The following is a 20,758-nucleotide window of genomic DNA, read 5'->3' on the forward strand; positions in this document are numbered from 1 at the left end:
ACAAAATAACCCTTATGAACAAAAATATTTGTAGCAGATCTTTTTGTGGTGGCAAATAATTGAAAGCTGAAGGAATATCTATTTATTTGGACATGTCTGAACAAGTTACCGTTAATGACTGTGATAGGATATTTTATGCTATAAGAAATGATAAAGGGAATAATATCAGAGAAAACTGGGAAGTCTTTTATAAACTAATGCAGAGTGAAGCAACCACATCCAGGAGAACAAGTGATACAATAAAAAAAAATCATAAATACAAAAAAAATTGAAATACTTAACAACTCTGATTGACAGCATGCCCATCCACAATTCCAGAAGATTCTTAATGAACCATACTGAATATTTGATAGATAGATAAAAGTCTTAGAGTTTCAGATTTATGCCTATTTTTGGACAGGTAGGATTAGAACTCAGGGCTTCTGAACTTCTAGGCTTGCTTTTTATCTGCTTCCCCACTTAATTGCTTCTTCTTTGTTCTAAGTTTGGGGAAGTTGGGTATTTCAGGGCATCTGCTCAATACAATCAAGTGGGGGTACTTTTATTTTAATTGAGCAGTCAATCAAACACTTATTAAATGTAATACAAATAGTTATTAAAACTACTAAATCTTCAACACTATACTAGGTGCTATAGTAGCATACTTTCAAGTTATTTATATACTAGTTGAAAAAAAGACTACCAACAATATATTATTTGTTATCTATATTTGTTAAATACTTAATTAAATGCACTACAAAGCTGTGGAAAGTTCTGACCAATTATTTTCTGCCATTAAAATGGAAAGTACTAAAAGAAATGGTATTACTTTACAGGGAGCCAAAAGGAAGGAATATGATAAGGGGTGTGAAAAATGATTTTTCTTTGTAATCTGTGTGTTGGAGACTCAGAGCTCCATCCTGTCAGCCTTCTGTCCAAAGTTCTTCAGGACAACTCTGATAATGAGATTGCATTGAATCTTCTTATGTTGGTCAAATTCCAAGCCAGGCCTGAATTGATTTTGCTAATCAGTTTTGGGTGGAGACAGACTTCCAAGACTGGGGGTGCTATTTCCTTTGATGGCAGGTAATATCACCCCCTGGACTAAGTGATTTAAAGTATACTCAAGACCTCACTTTAATATAACTCATCTCCTAATACAATGACCAATCATGGTTGATTGGCACCCCTTGGGAATACCTACTCTTTCAAGGTATATAACACTGCAACCCCTAAAAAAGAATCAAGGCAGTTCTGAGCTGGCCCCCTTAGGGGGGCCCAGTTTTGGACTGGACTCCCATGTCAAGCCAGCTTGAGAGAAATCAAACCATGGATACAAGCATCCCAATTTTGTTTGTCTCTTTCTTAGAATAAATAAATTGGGGTCCATAGGGGAAACAGGAAAGGTAGTGTAATCTTAGATTATATTAAAAGAATTTCTGTCCTGAATGGACCATATTTGGAGTGCTATATTTACTTCTACTTATTCCATTATAGGAGGGGTTTGTATAGGCTATCTAGAGGAGGGCAGTGAGAATGGCAAGGAGCCTAGGGTTGATGCTTTGTGGGGATCAGTTGAGCTGATGATATATGATTTGGATAAGAGATGGCTGTGGGAAATTGGAAGGATGTTAGCTGTCTTCAAGTATTTTAAGGGCTATATTGTGAAAGAGAGACTTATTCTGCTTGTCCTAGAGAGCACTAGAAAACACTAGTAGAAATTGCCAATACTAAAATCTAAGCATGAAACAAGGAAAAAATAGAACTTCTCCAAAGTGGTATGTGCTGCTTTGTGAGGTAGCAAGTTCCCACTCAGTGGAGGTTTCAGATATGGGTTGGACTAGATGATCAATGAGATCCCTTGTAACTAAAATTCTCTGATTCTATGGCTTCTATCAAGATGTTTAGGGAGGAAAATCTGTGGTGTTATCAAGGAATCCATAACACTTCTGATCATAGAGATATAGGAGTACTAGTAAAAGCATGCCTCAGCTACCCACCACAAAGTCCCCAAGTCACCCTTTTCAGTAACCCTAAGAGGTTTCCTCCTCGAAGATACATGTCTAGTCTCCTTCCAATCCTGATCACATGGTATTTGATGGCTTCCTGACATATACTTTTCATTTTGTCCTTTGTGTCAGGGTTCCATTCCCTCATGACTATTCAGTGTAAGCAAAGTAGCTCAAGAAAAGATAGCAACTGAAAGTATAAGCAACATCTCAAAACAAAAACAAGAAATCACATTTTTAAAATCACCTTCTATCTCATGTTTTTGTCTCATCCTCTCAGGTTTCATTCTTTATTTTCTTTAAATAACTTTAATTTTGCTACTTTTCAGTGAGGAAAGTGCTGAGGGAGAAAAAATAAAGATTCAGACTCTGAAAGGCCAACAAGAGATGAGGTAAATGGAGAGAAAATGAGAACAATTTCATGAATAGTGAAAATGTGAGGTATAAATTTTAAGACAAAAGGCCTTGTAAAGAACAGCTGTGGTAAAAAATCATAGGGCTATATCTTAAAGACTGTTATGCTCTAAGTATTCAACTTCACAAGTTTTTTTTTTTTTAAGCAGTTAGAAAACTCCGAAAAACCTCTCCCCTTCCTAGGTAAGGATGAGCTTACACCAGTTCTCAGTCTTCCATTATAGCAGCCATTTGGTAACTAAATCATTAATCAGGGCACTGCATACAGTGTATAATCAAAAGTTCTCACTATTCTTACATAACGGAATTTTTAACTGGGACATGTGCATTAATATGCATGACTAGCTATGTATTTTAAAAAGCTTTCTGGCAGTCCAGATCATTTGACGTATGTATTAGTAATACTTAAAACAATCTAATTTCCTGAGTCCTCCATCCTGAGGCATCTCTTTCCTCGTGAAGAAACCAAAAGCACTAATACATTGAGTAGCTCCAGGGAACCCCTAGCCTGCTCATCCCAAAGCTACTGGTTAAGGTCCATCTTCTCTAGAAGGTATTCCTTAAGAGCAATAATAAGAAGGTTTTAGAAGCAAATTTAGATTACATTAGTCTAATTCAGGGTCAGTTCTAATTAGCAACTACAGTAGTAGTTTGATTAATTTGTCAATTTCTTTGTTCCATCCTACTACCCATGAAGAAATAAAAACAAATGGTACTCCTACGTTTTGATGGAAATATACAAACAAAACTAACCTCTCTGGGTCTGCTTAGAAGAGGTGTATACTGAGGGCATCATACAAATTCATATAACATGATAATTAGGGGGTGGGATCCCAAAACACTACAGGTACAAAATTCCCAAAGTTATATAGCCCTGGCTTGAGATTCTAACCTGAAAAAAAATATACAATATTTCATACCAAGAAACAAAATAAGTCTTCCTGTATCAGAGACCTCCCTGGTGATGCTTTCAAAGGCTAATGTTAAGTGCTTCCAAACGGAACAAATATTCCCAAAGAAGATATTTCTATTGTGCTACTTAAAAACTTATTGCCATATATCCGTTCTTTATATTAGCCCTGTCCTTCTCTATATCAGAAAACCATCTGTCTCTATAACTATGATTTAGATTGATTGTGTGGTACGCACTGAGACTGAGTATACATTGTATAGTGTCTCCATTTCATTGAGCAGAATTTGAATTTTTGGCACTGCGCCATGTTCCAAGTAATAGGATCATAAGATCTTAGGGTCATAGATTTGGAGCTGAAGGGACTTGGAGGATATGTATTTCAACCCTCTCAATAAATCAATCAATTAATGTGTTAAGTGCTTGTTTAGGTCAGGCATTGGGCAGAGGAAGAAGGAAGGAAGGAGGAAGGAAGGAAGGAAGGAAGGAAGGAAGGAAGGAAGGAAGGAAGGAAGGAAGGAAGGAAGGAAGGAAGGAAGGAAGGAAGGAAGGAAGGAAGGAAGGAAGGAAGGAAGGAAGAAGAAGGAGGAAGAAGGAAGGAAGGAGAAGGAAGGAAGGAGGGAGGGAAGGAAGAAAGAAAGAAAGAAAGAAAGAAAGAAAGAAAGAAAGAAAGAAAGAAAGAAAGAAAGAAAGAAAGAAAGAAAGAAAGAAAGGAAATGAATCCTTTTTTCAAGTAGCCTACATTCTATCAAGGGAGAATTGCACAAAAATAAGTATATACAGAATGAATATATTTTGAATAAATACAGACTAGCAAAATACAAAGTATTATGGACAGAGGAGGGCTTTAGCATTTGAAGGGAATCAAGAAAGGCTTTGTTTGGAAGGCAATACTTGAGTTGTGTCTAAGACAAGGATTCTATAAGATAGAAGTAATTAAGAAAGGAATACCAGGCACACTGATACAAAGGCATATTGATAAGAGAAGATGGAGTACCTTATGTGAGGAACCAAGAGAAGACCAGTCTATCTGAACTGTAGAGTGTGTCAGAGGTAGGTCTTTGACTCTAAATCCAGCACTATTTGCACTCCTTTCTGTGCCTCCTTAAAGCTCAGGTATATTTGAGAGGCAGTAGTTATATCAGTAATCAAAATAGATGGATTATACCAAGATGCCATGGAATCTTTAGTTATAATTATGCCTCAATCAAATCTATCACCTTGCTCTTTCCATAATGGTAATCAAAAGGCAGTAGCATAAAGGAGGGAGAAAGGAAAGGACTACAAACTGGTTAAACATCCACAGCACAATTAAGCATTTACTACAGCTCTTCCACGTAGTTCATTTTTTCCCAGTTTCAGAACATGATCCTTTCTGAAACTATTCAGAGGCAGAAAAGAGAAACTAAAAGGCTAGAACTGGGTTGAAAATTACACAAACACATACATATGCATACACACATGTGTGTGTATATATATATATAGGTATATATATACACATATATGTACATATGCATACACACATGTGTATATATGTGTGTGTGCGCACGTGTGCATGCGGCGTACATGTATGCATACATAAGCATACGTTTACATATATACACATATTCATGCATGTGCATGTACATACACATGCGTGTACATGCATGTGTTCGTGTGCATTTTGTGTATCATGGATGTGCATGTGTTTATGCATATGCATACATGCATTTGTGCATCTGTACATACATGTACATGTACACATGTACATACAAAGACATGTAATGTGGAGATTTCTCTGCTAAATGTGCAATATTGAGTATGTGACTAAGGGGGGAGTGTAGGGATGGCAACAGTCTAGGCAAGTATTATGTATAACCTCTACATTCCAGTGCCCTTAGGCAAAGCTCTAGTCATCTTGCCCTAGTTGTGGTTGTATGTGTGTGTGTATGTGGGTGTTTTTGTGTATACTCTGCTTATAATTTCATATCTAGTCCTGAACTGATAATTCCTTTTTCTTTTCTCAAAGAGCTTGTCCAATTTTGCACCCATGAAATTTCTTTCAGAATTCTGATTTCATTTGAATAGTAGAGGCTCTTAAACACAAAATCATTTAGGGAAACAATTTCCTCCTGCTGGCATCAGTCTTGTCATTCTCTGTTGGCAGTTGTTCATGTTTATGTGAGGCCATAGAAGGATATTACTGAGAAGAATCATACTTGAAAAGACAGAACTACAACTCTTATCTGCTTCTTATTTTGCTTGTTGGAAGAAAAAAAGTTAACAAACACCTTGCTCTGACCTCTCACTAGCCAACATCATGATAATGTCTCTGGATGTGAAGAATCAAGACACCTGGTGGGGAATATGTTTTGGCAATTGGAATCACGGAGAGAAAGTCTCCATTTCTGAAGGACAGACAAGTGGAACCATGGCAGCTGTACTAGTCTTTTGGGAACAAAGCAATCAACTATTTCCTTCCAAGATATAACACTTCTATAATATCACATAATTAGCTGGTATACCAAACTCGTGGGCTTTCCAAAGGAAAGCAAGTACAGGTTTGAAAACAACTCAGGCCTTGAAATGTTTCACAGCATAAGGCTAAACTATTGTCATAAAATGTCATCATTTACAAGGCACATTAAAATTGTTTATCATTCACTTAACAAATGAGTTCTTTGTCATCATTAGTGATTTCACACAACCTCCCATGAGACAGGGCAATGTTCATTTTTCCACTTTGATAGATAGCTATATTAGAGCTAACATATGATTAATTAGAGGCTAATGTCCCAGCAGGTTAATGTCCAATGTAACTGTTTACTTGTTTTCAGTTACTCTGTTTACTAACTATTAAAGATATTTAAAAACAGAAAGAACTGAATCAGGACATGGTAGGTTCCCCCTCATCCAAGTTCTTCAAACACAATTTAGATTATCATGCGTTAAATATCTTGGAAAATTACTTCTTTTTTAGGCATGGGAAAGATCAAATGGCTAATGATTTCTCTATCAACTCAGAGAATCTGTGATTCTGTGAAGAAGTCTTACCTTCATATTCTTTCATGTTAATATCCAAGAATGAATGAAAGAAGGGACAGAACCAAGATGTCAGAGCAAAGGGAACATGTTTTCCTTATCTCTCTCAATATTCTCTTCTAAATATTTTTTTAAAGTGCATCAAATCAAATTATTAGCAGTTCAACCAACAAAATTTCAAAGTGAGCCATTTTCTATCTCAGGATAACTAAGAAAGAGAAGTCTGAAGACAGGAGTTTTGGGGATGACCAAGAGAGTGTGAGGTGAATGTGACACTAGCTGTGGGCCTTGGAGGCAGTGGTGGCTGCAAAAAAAAGTAGCAGCAATACAGGGAGCACTCATCACCCAAATGTAGAAAGGGAACTGAATAACTGGTCAGAAAGAGATTATAGAGGATCTTTGTGCTGGCACAGGGCACAGAACTAGTAGTCATTTGGCAATTCTATTGCCCATTACTCAATTTTGAGGCACAATTGCAAGATATTGAGAAGTGCTTGTGGTTTCAAGGTACTAGGGGCCCTACCTGAGTACAATCATATGATTCCAGGGCAGAGATGAGTTGTAGTCACAAGGCAGCATGGGGTATACATGAATAAGGATCATAGCAAAGACCAGAACAGCAGTGACCACACCTCTCCCCAGATCATACCATTGTGGAAGCACCAAAAGCTTATAGGCCCCCAAAAACAGCAGGGTATAAAAGTCTGAAGCTCAGAACAGACATACACACACACACACTCATACACCATTCCCAGAGGTAAATACAAAACAACTCAACATAAAGTACAAGATAAAGAAATAGTCTGGAAAAATTAGCAAATAACAAAAAAGAAGATCATGACCATAAAGGACTACTATGGTGACAGGGAAGTTCAAGACACAAACTCAGAAGAAAACTTGAAAATATCTACAAGCAGCGGATAGAACTCTGGCCTTGAAGTCAGGAGGACTTGAGTTCAAATCCAGCCTCAGACATTTGATTGACTCACAAAAAATAAAATAAAATAAACTATGAGGAAATGCATAGTTAGCAATCATAACTAAATATGAATGGGATAAACTCACCCATAAAGTGGAAGCAGATGGCAAAAAGGATTAGAAAATAGAATCTAACAATATGCTGTTTACAAAAGACATACTTGAAACAGAAAGATACACAAAGTACTGGAGGAGAATGTATTATGCTTTAGCTGAAGTAAAAAAAAAAAGACAGGGCTAGCAATCATTCCCTCAGACAAAGCAAGAAGAAAAAAATAGACGTAATTAAAAGACAGAATTAGAAAAATTACATTTTGCCAAAAGGTACTATAGGCAATGAATTAATAAATATCAATATTATATGTGTACATGTATGCTACACATATTCTATATACACATATATTTGTTATGTATTTTATACTACAAATGACATAGGATCCAAATTCTTGAAGGAAAAGCTAAATGAATTACAGAAGGAAATATTCAGTACAATTATGCTAGTTGGGGACCTAATTTTATCCCTCTCATATCTTAATAAATTGAAAGACAAAATAAGCAAGAAAAAAGTTAAGGAAGTGAATAAAATTTTAGAAAAGTTAGATATGATAGATCTCTAGATAATACTGAATGAGAATAGAAATGAATGTCTTTTATATTTAAATATTTATTTTAGTTTTCAACATTCACTTCCACAGGATTTTGAGTTCCAAATTTTCTCTCCATCTCATCCCTCCCCTCTCCCCAAGACAGCATGCATTCTGAATACCCCTTCCCCTAATCTGCTCTCCCTTACATCACCCCCCTCCCTTATCCCCTTCATCTTCTATTTTCCTGTAGGGCAGGACAGATTTCTATACCTCATTGCCTGTATATTTTATTTCCCAGTTGCATGTGAAAACAATTTTTAACATTTGTTTTTAAAACTTTAGGATCCAAATTCTCTCCTTTTCTCCCTCCCTCCCCATTCTCATTGAGAAGGCAAGTAACTCTATACAAGTAATACATGTGTAGTCGTGCAAAACACTTCCATGGTAGTCATGTTGTGAAAAATTAACTATACTTCCCTTTATCCTATCCCATCCCTTGTTTATTCTATTCTATCTCTTGACCCTGTCTCTCCTCAGAAGTGTTTGCTTCTGATCACCCCCTCCTCCAATCTGCTTTCCCTTCTATCATCCCCCTCCCTTGTCCCCTTCCTGCCTATTTTCCTGTAGGGTAAGATAGATTTCCGTACCCAATTGAGTGTGTATGTTATTCCCTTCTTAAGCCAAACCCAATGAGAATAAGATTCACTCATTCCCTTTTACCTTCCCCCACTTCCTCTCCACTGTAAAAGCTTTTTCTTGTCTGTTTCATGTGAGATGATTTATCCCATTTTAACTCTCTCTTTCTCCTTCTAGTATATTCCTCTCTGACCCCTTAATTTTATTTTTTTAGATATCATCCCTTCAACTTCAACTCACTCTGTGCCCTCTATCTATCTATCTATCTATCTATCCATCTATATGCATACATATAATTTTTTCCCCTCCAACTGCCCTAACAAAGGTCTCATAAGTTACAAATATCATCTTTCCGTGTAGGAATATAAACAGTTTGGTGCAGCTAGGTGGCGCAGTGGATAAAGCTCTGGCCTTGGAGTCAGGAGGACCTAAGTTCAAATCTGCCTCAGACACTTGAGACTTACTAGCTCTGTGACCTTGGGCAAGTCACTTAACCCCAATTGCCTCACAAAAAAAAAGGAATATAAACAGTTCAACTTTTTCCTGTTTACCTTTTCATGCTGCATTTGAGTCTTGTATTTGAAAGTCAAATTTTCTATTCAGCTCTGGTCTTTTCATCAAGAATGCTTGAAAGTCCTCCATTTCCCTGAATACCTATTTTTTCCCCTGAATGATTATACTCAGTTTTGCTGGGTAGGTAATTCTTTGTCATAATCCTATCTCCTTAGGCCTCTGGAATATCATATTCTAAGCCCTCCAGTTCCTTAATGTAGAAGCTGCTAAATCTTGTGTTATCCTGATTGTGTTTCCACCATACTTGAATTGTTTCTTTCTGGCTGCTTGCAATATTTTCTCCTTCACCTGGGAACTCTGGAATTTGGTTATAATATTGCTAGTTTTCCTTTGGGGATCTCTTTCAGGAGGTGATTGGTAGATTCTTTCAATTTCTATTTTACCCTCTGGTTGAGAATATCAGGGCAGTTTTCCTGGATAATTTCCTGAAAAATGATGTCTCGGCTCTTTTCTTGTTCATGGCTTTTAGATAGTCCAATAATTTTTAAATTATCTCTCCTGGATCTATTTTCTAGGTCAGTTGTTTTTTTTCCAAAGAGATATTTCACATTGTCTTCTATTTTTTTCATTCTTTTGGTTTTGTTTTACAATTTCTTGATTTCTAATAAAGTCACTAGCTTCCATTTGCTCCATTCTAATTTTTATGGAAGGATTTTCTTCAGTGAGCTTTTGGACTTCTTTTCCATTTGGCCAATTATGCTTTCTGAGGCATTCTTCTCCTCATTGGCTTTTTGGATCTTTTTTGTCATTTGGGTTACTCTATTTTTAAGGTATTATTTTCTTCAGTATTTTGGGTCTCCTTTAGCAAGCTGTTGACTTGTTTTTCATGATTTTCTTGCATCACTCTCATTTCTCTTCCCAGTTCTTCCTCTACTTCTCTTACTTGCTTCTCAAAGTCCTTTTTGAGCTGGCCTGGGACTAATTTTTATTTTTCTTGGTGCTTTTACATGTAGGAGCTTTGACTTTGTTGCCTTCTTTTGATTGTATGTTTTGATGTTCTTTGTCAGCAAAGAAAGATTTTATGGTCTTTTTTTTGCACAGTTTGCTCAGGATCCCAGCCAATTATTTGACTTTTAAACTATTTGTTAAGGTAGGGGTCTGCTTCCAGTGTGGACAATGTACTGTCCCAAGCTTCATGGGTTTTGTGTAGCTGTTTTCAGAGACACTTCTAGGGACCTATAAATTTTCATTCTTCCAAGGTGGTATGGTCAAGGGTGAGGTTTTACTCCTTTCCTGGCCTGGGCTCTGGTCTATGATTGACCATAAGCACTCTTTTCTGCCTTGGGACTGTGAAGGATATTCCCTCTCCACCATCACAACAAGCTCTACCATACCAGCATTCCTCCTCACCCCAGGACGGCCACCCAGAACTGAAACCCACATTCAAGCACGAGCAAAGCAAGAGAATCCTGCCTCAGTTACAGCAAAGAGATCCCTGCAATACCTCTCTGATCAGCTGCTTAATTCCCTTCCCCCCACTACCATCTATGGGCCGAGAGCTCCTGAAGCAGCCACCATTCTGAGTCTGTGACAGGACTGGGGCTGGACTAAGCTCTTTTCTCACCAAGGTAAATAGACCTTTCCTACTGACTAAGTCTTCTTTGGTGTTTGTGGGTTGAGAAGTCTGGAAACTGTTAGAGCTGCATGTGATTCAATCCCCTGAGGCCTGCTCCAGGATCACTGAGGCCTGGTCATTGCTGGCTTGGCCCATATTGGACTCTGCTTCTCTCCCAGTATGGCACAGGAGACCTTTCCTGCCAACCTTCCAGGTTGTCTTGGGCTAGAAATTTGTTTCATTCTGTCTTTTTGTGCTCTAGAATTTGGTTAGAGCCATTTTTTACAGGTATTTGGAGGGATTTGGGGGAGACCTCAAGCAAGTCACTGCTTTTACTCCACTATCTTGGCTTTACTACTGGAATATCTTTTCCTTAGCTTTACATGTCACTTTCACAAAAATTAACAATATATTAGAGCATAAAAACCTCACAAAGAAAGGCAGGAAAACAAATAAATATCAAATGCACTCTTTTTGGACCATAAGACACTAAAAATCACATTCAATAAAGGGCCTCAGAAGTATAGATTAAAAAATAATCACAAAATAAATAATCTTCTAAAATAAAGAAAGAACAGACTTATGAAAAGGGCAAGTAACTGAAAAAAATAGAAAAGAACAAAGTCAAAATCTCCAATTAAACACCAAAATACCAATCCTAAAAATTAAAAGAGAGATTAATAAAATTGAAAGTAAAAAACTGACCTAATAAATAAAACTAGGAGCTGTTTGTATGAAAGAATAAAATACACAAACAAATGATTAAATTCATTTTAAAAAAAGAAGAAAACCAAATTTCTACTATCAGAAATTTAAGGAGTAAACGTACCATGATTGAATGTGAAATTAAAAAGTATTAGGAGCTATTTTGCCCAGTTATATGCCAACAATACTGACAATATAAATGAAATGGATGAATATTTATAAAAATATAAATCACCCAGGTTAACAGAAGAGAAAATAGAATACTTAAAATAACTCCATCTTAGAAAAAGAAATTGAACAAGACATAAATAAGTATCCTAAGGGAAAAAAATGAGAAGCAAGTAGATTTACAAGTAAATTTTACCAAAATACTTACAAACAATTCCAAAACTATGTAAACTATTCCAAAATATAAAGGCTCCTACCAAATTCTTTCTATAGCACAAATATGATTTTGATACTTAAACCAGGAAGAACAAAAATAAAGAAAGCTATATATCAATTTCTTTAATGAATATTGACACAAAAATGTTAAATAAAATTTTACAAGGAGACTACAGCAATATATCACAAAGATCATACATTATAAGCAGGTTCAATTTATACCAGAATTTGCAGGGCTGGTTCATCGTAAGGAAAATTGTAAGCAACATGGACCATATCATTAAAAACAACAAAAAAAAAATCATCTGATTATATCAGTAGATACAGAAACAAGCTTTTAACAGAAATAACACCCATTCCTATTAAAAAAAAAACTAAAAAGCATATGAATAAATGGTGTTTTTCTGAAACTAATAAGTAATATCTATTTTTAAGAAATGACTTTCCTAAAGGTTACTAAGTTAATGTAAGAAAGAGTTGTAACTTTGGGCAAGACACTAAATCTCTGTGACTCAGTTTTCCTCTCTGTCAATTGGAGATAATGCCATCTGGCCCAATTGCCTTACAAGGAGGGATGTTGCAGGGATCCTTTCATACATAAGAAAACATTGGAAGTTGTAAAGTGCCACTAAAACAAAATGAGTTATTACTAATAGTCTAATTTGATGCCTCAGCATATCATTGTATTCTCAAAGATTATGCCAACAAACTAAAAGCTCTCTCTACGTTAAGCTGGAAAGAATTGTAGTATAGCCTGGGTGATAGACTTTGCTATCCAAAGGTCAGGCAATCCAAATATGAAAAGCCTCATTACAAGTCAAATCAATCAATCAATCAATCAATTAATCAATCAAACACTAAGCATTTATTAAGTGCCTATGACATTCCAGACACTATGCTAGGCATTAGGGATACAAAAGTAAAACTAAAATAGTCCCTGCCTCCAAGGAGCTTACAGTCTGGCCAAAGGAGATAACATGAGAGCAAGGTACCCAATAGATGATGGCTTTTTCCCCATGGAACAAAGGAAAATACAAAATGCCTTCATGCCCATTTACCCCCTTTTGCTTCTACAGAGGCAGGGGTAAAGTGGCAAAAACAGGACCAGAGGTATTAAAAATCACATATTCAGGAGATCTATAACATTTATTATAGACAATGTGAGATCCTTATCAAATAATCAGCAGGCTAATATAATAATAGAGAAACTAAAGTACATCTACATTGACATGCATACTATAAGTTAAACCAGAAGCCATCTATATTGATATGCATACTATAAGTTAAACCAGAAGACATAAGGAATTTTTGGTAAAATGGATGGCTCACAGGTTCTTTGGAAAGGAAAAAAAGTTGTTTTCATTATGTGCCCAATCACAGCAAGAAACAACTTTTAAAGGATACAGCTCACTTTGCTGTGCTCTGATGAAAATAAGACAAAAGTCTACCATGAAAATAATCACAGATGTGTCCATATCTATTGCATAGGATGAAGTAGAAAAATTATTCAAAGAATTTAACAAAATCCCCCTATCCAAGTCAAACCAAGGCAAAGTACAAGAGAAGATAGTGACACCTATGTTCAGAATTAAATAATGAAAGAAGTTAAAGGCTTGGAAACCATTTAGAAGAGCCATACCTATATCTCAAACTGATTAATGCTTTCTTTAAAAAGAATTAGAAGGCACTGGAAATAACCAGCATTGAATAATGTCACAAAAGTAAAATTGTTTTATCTTAATAGAACTTAACAGACAGAAAATGATATGGGAGTCATTTTATGACCAGCTATCTGAATATTATCAGACCATCAACTGGTTGGCTCAAAGGTCAAAATCAATATCAAATAAGAAATCTTTTCTTGATAAAAATTAGAAGACACTGTGGATAACATGGCAGCTCCAAACTGACATTTTCAAATAAGTTATCAGTGTTAAAGAATGGGAAATGAACAAATATAAAGAGGTTGACTTTGACTGTTACCATTTTCTTGTACAGAAATTGAAGTGATATAAGATGTTGCCAGAGTGAGAAGGGCTAAAGATCCAGAGACCACTTAAGCTAGCAAATACTTGATTTCTTGCCAAGTAATGGCATAGAAGATAAGGGCAGCCTAGGACTAGGGAAAAATTATTTATAAAATCGTGTGAAAGAATATGACAAAAGATTAGGAGCAATATCACTTCACAAATCAACAAAAAGAACTACAGTAGAATGCAACTCCTTAGAATCTAAGAGCAAAACCCAAGTTAAATCAGATCATCTGATGAGGACCCACAGCTCCAAATGGAAAGAAAATAACAAATAGGTACAAAATGGAACCATTTTGGCAGTAATTTCACTGTCAAAGAAGAGGAAGCATCAATTATGAATTCCTAGAACCCCAATACTCAAGTTGATAAAATAGAGAAAATTTAATGCCATTTAAGAAGATGAAATCAAGAAAAGCAGCTAAAAAAGATCAAGTATATACAAAAAATACAGAAAATAATGAGGGACTGATTTCCAAGTTATCTCAGAAAGTGGAATATGTCAACAATAGCAGTGAAGTGACATGGGATGGCAATATTACGAGAAAAAATACACAAAGAAGTACATCAATAATTACCAACTTGTATGCTTACTTTATCAGCTCCATGAAATCTTCAGAAGAATTACCAATACTCACTCCTCATTTCTAAAATATACAGAGAATTAAGAGAAATTTATAAGAATACAAGCCATTCCCTAATTGATAAATGGTCAAAGGATATGAACAGACAGTTCTCAGATGAAGAAATTAAAACCATCTATAGTCATATGAAAAAATGCTCTAAATCATCATTGACTATAGAAATGCAAATCAAAACAACTCTGAGGTACCACATCATACCTGTCATATTGGCCAACATGACAAAACAGGAAAATGATAAATGTTGGAGAAGATGTGGGAAGATTGGAGCATTAATGCATTGTTGGTGGAGTTGTGAAATGATCCAACCATTTTGGAGAACAATTTGGAACTATGCCCAAAGGGCTATAAAAATGTGCATACCCTTTGACCCAGCAATAGCACTTCTAGGGCTATATCTCAAAGAGATAATACAAATGGGAAAAGGACCCACATGTACAAAAATATTCATAGCATCTCTTTTTGTGGTGGCAAAGAATTGGAAACTGAGAGGATGCCCATCAATTGGGGAATGGCTGAGCAAGTTGTGGTATACAAATGTAATGGAATACTATTGTGTTATAAGAAATGATGAACAGGCTGACTTCATAAAAACCTGAAAAGACTTGTATGGTCTGATGCTGAGTGAAGTGAGCAGAACCAAGAGAACGTAGTACACAATAACAGCCATGTTGTGCAATGACTAATATTGATGAACTTAACCCTCCCTGGCAATACAAGGATCTAAGACATCTCCAGAGGCCTCATGATGGAAAATGCTATCCACATGCAAAGAAAGGACTATGGAAGTTGAATTCCTGTCTTTTTTTTTCTCTTCTGTTGAGTTTTGTTTCTTCTTTCTGATGGTTCCTTCTATTGGTTTTAATTTTTACTTATAACTTCACTAATGTGAAAATATGTTTAATAGCAATGTAAATGTACAGCCTATATCAGACTGTGTGCCATCTTGGGGAGGGTGGTGGGGAGGAAGGGGGAGAAAAATTTTAAACTCAAAAGCATATGGAAATGATTGTTGATAAATCAAAATAAATTAATGAAATAAACTAAAAAGAAGAAGTAGAATTGGACAAATGGGAAAGGAGGCACAAAAGTTCACAGAAGAAAATAATTCCTTAAAAATCTGAATTGGGCAAGTGGAAGCTAATGACTTTATGAAACATCGAGAAACAATAAAATGAAATAAAAAGAATGAAAAAATAGAAGATGTGAAATATCTTACTAGAAAAATAACTGACCCAGAAAAACAGATCCAGGAGAGGTAATTTAAAAATCTTAGCATACCTGAAAATCAAGATAAAAAAATAGCATAGACATCATTTTTCAAGAAATCATCAAAGAAACTTGCCCTGATATTCTAGAACCAGAGGTTAAAGTAGAAATGGAAAGAATCTACCAATCACCTCCTGAAAGAGATCCCAAAATGAAAACTCTCAGAAATATTATAGCCAAATCCCAGAGCTCCCAGGTCAAAGAGAAAATATAACAAGCAACCAGAAAAAAAAACAAGTATTATGGAGCCACAGTCAAGATAACACAAAATTTAGTAGCTTCTACATTAAAGAATCAGAGGGCTTAGAATAGGATATTCCTGAGCACAAAGGAGCTGGGATTACAACCAAGAATTACCTAGCCAGCAAAACTCAGTATAATACTTCAGAGGAGAAATGGAAATTCAATGAAATAGAAGACTTTTGAGCATTCTTGATGAAAATACCAGAGCTGAATAGAAAATCTGAATTTAAAATACAAGACTCAAGAAAAGCATAAAAAGGTAAACAGGAAAGGGAAATCATAAAGGATTCATTAATGTTAAACTGTTTATATTCCTCCATGGGAGGATAATACTTGTAACTCATAAGAACTTTCTCATTATGAAGGCAGTTAGCAGTATACATAGACAAAGGGTCAGGCATGAGTTAAATATGATGGCTTGATATCTAAAAAATAAAATTAAGGGGTAAGAAAGAAGAAAGCACTGGGAGAAAAAGGGAAAGGAAAGATAGAAGAGGGTAAATGATCTCATACAATAGAGATAGGAAAGAGCTTTTATAGTGGAGGGAAGATGAGGGAAGTGGCAGGGAATGTTTGAACCTTACTTTCATCAGAATTGGCTCAAAGAGGGAATAACATACACGTTTAGATAGGTACAGAAATCTATTTTACCCTATAAGAAAGTGGGAAAGGAAGGAGATAAAAGAAGGAGGGCTCAATCTGATAGAAGGGAAGGCAGATAGGGAAAGGCAGTAGTCAGAAGCAAAACACTTTTGATGAGGGAAAAAGTAAAAAGAGAGAGAAAAAGAGTAGAATAAACAAGGAGAAAATAAGATGGAGAGAGAAATACAGTAAGCAATGAAAACTGTGAAAAAAATTGTAACAAGTTTCTTTGATAAAGGCCTCATTTCTCAAATATATATAGAGAATTGAGTCAAATTTATAAAAATAAGAGTCATTCCTCAATTGATAAATGGTCAAAAGGTATGAATAGGCAGTTTTCAGAGGAAATAATTAATGGTACTTATAGCCACATAAAAATGCTCTAAATCACTATTGATTGGAAAATACAAATTAAAACAGTTATGAGATACTACCTCACACCTACCAGACTGGCTACTATGACCAAAAACAAAAATAATAAATGTTGAAGGGAATGCACTGTTAGTGGAGTTGAACTGATTCAATCATTCTGTGGAGTAATTTGGAGCTATACCCAAAGGGCTATAAAACCATGCATACTCTTTGACACAGCAATACCACTATTAGGTCTATATCAAAAAGGGAATTAAAAAAAAAAAGAAAAGGACCTCTGTGTACAAGAATGTTTATTGCAGCTCTTTTCTGGTGGCAAAGAATTGGAAATTGAGGAGATGCCCATCAACTGGGGAATGCTTGAACAAGTTGTGGTATATGATTGTGATGGAATACTATTGTGCTATAAGAAATGAGAGCAGGGTGATCTCAGGAAAGAACTAGAAAGACTTACACGAACTGATACAAAGTAAAGTGAGCAGAACCAGGAGAACATTGTACACAGTAATAGTAACACTGTACGATGATCAACTATGCATGACTTAGCTATTCTCAGCAATACAATAATCCAAGAGAACTCTGAAGGATTTATGATGAAAAAATTCTATCTCTCCCAAAACAAAGAACTTGGTAGAGTTTGACTATGGATCGTAGCACACTTTTTAAATTTTCTTTATTTTCTTGGGTTTTTTTTCTGGTCTATGTTGTTTTTCACAGCATGACTAATATGGAAATACATTTTGCATGACTGTACATATATAACCTATATCAAACTACTTGCCTTCTCAATGAGGGGGAGGGGAAGGATAGAATTTAGAATTCAAAATTTTAAAAAAATGTTTAAAATTATATTTAAATGTAATTAGGGAAAATAAAATACTAAATAAATAACTTAAAAATGCTAGAATAAGTAACAAAAATGCTTGAAATTCATCTTCTCCATGAATAAAAACTAGTTTCCTTTCAGGTTCAAATGAAGCATTACACTCTTACATGAAACTTTTTTCTGATCCCCTCAGTTGTTGGTATTTTCTCCATCTAAAATACATATGTGAGCATATGGATGTGTATACAGACACACACACATATGTGCATGTATGTATTTATATAAGTACATATATTTTATACTGCGTATATCAGCATATGCTATATATGTATCTATACACATAAATAAAATATATAAATAGACATGGAAATATACACATATAGATATAGTATTTTTTTCTTTCTGAGGGGTCAAATATCCTAGATACACCTAGAGTACCATACTGTTTCTCCCCAGTAGAATGGAAGCTCCTTGAGCACAGAGATTGTTTTGTTTTGGGCTCTATATGCCTAGTTTCTATCACAGGACCTTGCACATAGGTGTGCTTAATAAATGCTTTTTGAATGAATGAAAAAGGGTGAACATCAGCGGACTACAGTACATAATTTGGAATTCATCAAAATAGAAATTTTAGCCATATCATTCTGGCCCAGAATTTCTTCTTGTATTCCCAAAGCACCTCAGACTTTTCTTTGAAACACACTGAAATGGAATTTATCAAAGTGAGTCCTCCCCCCTTTTAAAGGATGAAATATCCTTAATACACCCAGTTAGATTTTCATGGTTTCCCTCCATTGGTGTTTATGAAATGTACATCTAAAACAAGCATGATTTAGGGTGGCCAAAATCCATAACTCTATTAAACACCATTTTCCCTAGTCAATAGCATTCACATTCAAACACTTTCTTTCAGCCATCCTCAAACTCCAGAGATCTAAATATAGGCAACATCAACTTGAAAAAAAATCACAGCTAAACCTAACATATACTCTATGCCAATCTGTGCACCAGCTGTGGATTAAAATGTGCTGAAAAGCAGAACATTTTGTCTCTCTTCAATTATCAAAGAGGTTTTTTTTTGTTTTTTGGGTTTTTTCTTTCGTTTTTTGCAGCATTGACAGCACTCTGTTTTGTTAGATCAGAGAATCTGGGTAAGATTAATGTACAGTAGGTGTTGCTGTCCATTGAATGTATAAACATGTCCTGGATGCTGAGACAAAAAGAAAAAAAAAAGGAAAAAAATTTTTGCTTCTGCACAGGACTGGAATAGTGATAAATGAATTTGATTCTTTGAACTGTGATGAAATTTCTGGCTTGTCAAAATTATTTTCAGAATGTCTTCCTGTTTGCTTTTTTTGGCGAACATTTAAAACATTATTCGTATAAATTAGGTCATCTTTGCAGAGATTGCAGGACCCTTCATAACTTCATGGAAATAGCAGATTGAGAACAGGCCACAAGGATGAAGAAAAGGATTTATTTGTTATTTTCAGTACTTAGAAAAATGCAGGGCACATTTCCTTAAATTATGATGCCAGTCAATGTTAGTTCTGTTTAGTCCTATGGCAATAAATATTTCTAACTTCTTCAGTAAACCTACTGGTCACTATATTTTTTGTACATATGCTAATTTTAACTAAAATAATTGCTTCACAGTAAATATCTTTTAAAGGCAATGCCTCACCTACAAAGGCTAGATGACATTTTGATCTGTGAGACAGACTAACGTGGAGCTTTGCTACAAAATAAAGACTCAGATATCACTGATGACAAACTTGCATTGAATATTTTCCCTAGCTTTAGGAAGGAATATGTTTTAGCTTAATATTCTCTCTAATAGCAAAACAATTTATTGTACTCATTTCAACTACCCAGACTATACAGGTATGTGGTCTCCCCTGTACTTAAATATAGAAGTAATACTAAATATAGCAGCATCATGGTACTGCAGAATAGAATTATATATAAAATCAGACAATTTGAATCATGTCTTAAGTATTTACTACCAGTCTGGCCTTGGGCAAATCACCCTTCTCTGGCCCTAAGTTTCCTCATGTGTAAAGTGAAGACATTAGATCCCTTTTGTCTCTAAATCTGTGACCCAAAGGTTTGATACTCCATTTTGATCAGCTACAGCTTAGGTTTCTTCCTAGATATGATAAGAAGTTCAGGAGACCTATGTTAGAGAGGTCATTTGATACAGACTGAAGAAATTTTCAAAAACAAGATCAAGTCTTACAAAAAAAAACCATGAAAATAAATTTCATTCTTAACTAGAGAGTCAGTATGTACATTGGAAGAAATACTGGGCATGGAGTCAAAAGATTCCAGGATTTGAATACTGGGTCTGCTACTTACTATTCTGGACAAGCCATTTAATATCTCTGGGTTCACCTCTTCATCTGTAAAAAAGCAGATTGGACTAGAAGGTATCCATAGGCCCTTCCAATGCTTTAGCTATGATGATATGTTTGTAGGGCAGGAAAGGAAAGAGCAACATTGAAGGCCAACTTCAAAACATGTATTTTTCAAAACATGAAAGTCAACAAGTAGCCTAGGGCCAAGTAGTGGAAAGCTATCAATACTCCCAATACATTCAAGCAAAATTTTATATCTTTATATTCTATGATGTTGAGTGATTTTCACAAAACCCTATGAGGTAAATTGGGGATATCCTATGATACTCCTTTTAGATATAATGAAACTGAGACACTGAGAAATTAAGTGAATCATAACCAGAATGTTATAAATTAATCCAAATCAAAAATACTGAATAACATTGTAAAGTACATGGGGTACTTAAGAGGGAACATTAACAGAAAAAGAATGAAAAATTAACTATCTTCTTCTGTTAACATACATATATGGACATGTGTACACATATACACAAATATATACACAGAGGATAGGTGATCTGAAGCATATTATCAATGATACTGATGCAAGATAAGGTAGAAAACCAAACAGGGTAAGAACTACTTAAA

The sequence above is a fragment of the Phascolarctos cinereus genome, unplaced genomic scaffold (assembly GCF_003287225.1).
Source record: "Phascolarctos cinereus isolate Bilbo 61053 unplaced genomic scaffold, phaCin_HiC Scaffold_726;HRSCAF=1367, whole genome shotgun sequence".
Taxonomy (NCBI): Eukaryota; Metazoa; Chordata; class Mammalia; order Diprotodontia; family Phascolarctidae; genus Phascolarctos; species Phascolarctos cinereus.